Genomic DNA, 3,545 nt, shown 5'->3' with positions numbered 1-3,545 from the left:
TAATACTTTATGTCCCTCTTTCAAGCTCATAATCTACTCCGTAATACATCTATGGATATCTAAACCCGTATAGCCAACCAATCTGCGTTTCTCTCTCTCAATTTATCTCTTATCTTAACAGCTGTTTCTCCATAAATACACTGCACGTATATATGTATGTATGTATGTATGTATGTATCTATCTATCTATCTAACTCCTTAACTAACCACCTGATTGCCTATCTCTTTCCTGACCCACGTATAAATCTATCTATCCAGCTTACCACAGTGGGGAAACGAGAAGGAACTGTCACCTTAATTCCCCTAATGGGCAATGGAGAACCGAGGCAAGGCAACCCACCTCCACTGTACCTCCTGATGGTGGTGTGAGGTGCTGTGCGTGAGTGAGAGTCTTTCCGGACTCTGATGTATTTGCATACAATATCAATCTCATCCAGTCTTCGATAATTACCGGTGAAATTTGGCTTGCGGTGTCTTGGCAACGGACACAGGGGTCGTGCAAAAAAATGCGACAAAAAAAAAAATGTCCTGCAAAATCTTCGAGTTAGTTATGGTAATCACTGTAAAAGTGCTGGATAATTCTTGGAGGGGGGGGGGGACGGTTGAGTGAAACGTGGTAATTCTTTGCCGGATAATTCCTAGAATATGTCCAGGACACAAAGCCGGATCTCTGACGCCGGGAATGAGGAGACTGTTATGGACACACACGGTGTACGGCACGCCATCGAAAAACTGTCCCACTTGTAAAGGAGAATCTGATATTTATGGACAGAAAAAGAGTGTGAGGCGTGAATCTCAAGTTTATGTACATGTGACCCAGATTTGCGTACATCAGCACACACACACACACACACACACACATCCACACACCCACGGCATGCAGGGGAGGAGCATGACTTGACAGAATTCTCGTGCGTTCCGTCTTTACGCTGACTGGATGAAGAACATATTTGCCTGGAATTTTAGAAGTCTGGTAATGTGAAGTTTAAGTATCGTCATTTTTTGCTGTGTGTGTGTGTGTGTGTGTGTGTGTGTGTGTGTGTGTGTGTGTGTGTCTACGCAGAGGCTCTACACTATGAACTAACAACAGAAACTACATACGACCCGGCCAGTCCTCCCTCCTCACTAAGGTCTCAAGGCAAATCAAGAACATACAACACCAGGGCACACATCACTGCTATGTGAACACATTACCCGCCTCCATATTACCTGACACCATCTCCTTGAGCACGATGGTACGACCACTGAGATGGACTGTACGACCCTTGATCACGACGGTACGATCATTGAGACGGACGGTACGACCCTTCATCACGACGGTAGGACACCTGCGTAAGCTGGCATGACCTTTGACCTGACCCTTAAGGGTAAAGGTCATACCAAATACTATGCCATCATGACCAAAGGTACCTCGTACCGTCGTGCTCACAAAGCTACATTCTTTCAATTACAATTGTGAGACAAAAAGATGCGAATCCCTTATCAAAGAGGTATGGAAAAAATGGAACTCTCTCTCTCTCTCTCCCCCCACCCCCCCCCCCCCCCCCTCTCTCTCTCCCTCCTCACACCCCGTTACAGTTTTGAGAAGATGAAAAGATCGTGATTAGAGCGGAATCACGGAGTAATTAATTGGGATGATTAAGAAACTTCGTGTGCGTGTCAAGGATCGGCTCTTGCCTCCTTTCCCCCCTGGCCACGCAGTTGGAGCAGCTCAACTATCTCTTACGCCTGCACAGAGAAATGTGTGCGCGCGCGCGTGTGTGTGTGTGTGTGTGTGTGTGTGTGTGTGTGTAGAATCCCCTTTAACGAAGCTGTGTTAGTGTTGTAGCATGAAAAGAAAATGGCATCATCGTCGTCGAGGATCATACTCGTTCAAATAGACCCCCTCCACCCCACCTTACCTTGCTCCCGCGCGGGGCGCAGCCTCGCAGCGGCAGAAGAAAACCCCCATCGTAAGATTACACCATATTCTCTTACGTCCGCCCGTTGGTAGCGGCCTTACAGCCAATCAGCGTCGTCCATAGCTGATGCCCGTCCTTCCACTCACTCCCCCTCATTCTCTTGGGGGAGAAGGAGGTGGTCTCTCTACACACTACTGGGCTTGCAGGACCTGTCACCTCCAGTTTGGGGTCATATGCTCCCGGAGGACCACCACAGCTAAGTTAGGATCCCTGATCCACCGCCCAGAGGGACGCGCCCACGAGGGATTTAAACCCCCACCTCCCTCATGGGAATACTCACAAACACACACACACACACACACACACACACACACACACACATATATATATATATATATATATATATATATATATATATATATATATATATATATTGGAAAGGATCATAAGTGAGGGCATGATGATGTGATTATCACACGAAATTGCACTTGGGAGATTATCGTTTCAATTCCCAGTGGACTCATAGGAATATATATATATATATATATATATATATATATATATATATATATATATATATATATATATATATATATATACTACGGCCAGGGGCGTGACATATGGAGGTGGAATATCCCACTGGCCATGCATCACATAACCAGTGAGGGGTTGAGACATAAGAAATCAGGGAGGGGGGGGAGGGGTACGGGGGTGTGCAGGAGCCCCTGACTGGTAAGGCAAGACGGGGAAGGGGGTTGGATGGTGTGTGGGGGGGATAGCGAGGAGGTGAGGAGAGGGGGATAGAGAGGGGGTGAGGAGGGGGCTGGCACGGGTCGACATACCGTAAGGTAGAAATATCTTGTAAGGTAACCGCATGCAGATGCCCCGAGCTGTCATGGCCGCTCTAACGTGTGGGGGGGGAGGGGGGGACCACACCCCCATCTTGCATCCGTAACTACGCCCTGGCCTGAACTTAGGCTACGGATATCGTGAGATTCACGTGTTCTTCCTTTCATACATGAGTGCGATGACGTGGACATTCCGCTGGACACTCGGCGTCGGACCATCTCCCACGTATTGTGAGTAGTGAACAGAGGGGAAAAGGCAACGTATAACGAATGACGTAGTAAACAGAGCCAGTGTAACAAGGGAGATACGTTCATTAGTTTTCTTCCGTCAACTGTCAACGGCGGGGTGTGTGTGTGTGTGTGTGTATGTGTGTGTGTGTGTGTGTGTGTGTGTGTGTGTGTGTGTGTGTGTGTGTGTGTGTGTGCATTTTGAAACATCAACATTACCAGAAAGCTGGAAACCAATCCCACATATCATCATATACATCATACCTAAACAAAGCCCTCTCCAAGATTATATATATCTTTTTTTCCCATAACTGACAAAGATGCAAGAAATCCACTCCACCAAGGGAGCGTACAGTACCCCAAAATCATGGGGTTCGAACCCCCCACCCAATCATTACACACACACAGTGTGTATAAAAGACTCTCCCACACACATTACGAAATTCTCCATAGCAAATAACTGGGTTACAGACCGTCAGTCTGGCATCGGGTTCATGATGGCTGTCGTAGCCCAGCGATGGTGTAACAACTTACATCTCGACAGGGTTTTTTTTTTTCATCGGACCAC

The sequence above is a fragment of the Panulirus ornatus genome, chromosome 29 (genome assembly GCF_036320965.1).
Source record: "Panulirus ornatus isolate Po-2019 chromosome 29, ASM3632096v1, whole genome shotgun sequence".
NCBI lineage: Eukaryota > Metazoa > Arthropoda > Malacostraca > Decapoda > Palinuridae > Panulirus > Panulirus ornatus.
This window is presented reverse-complemented; position numbering follows the sequence as displayed.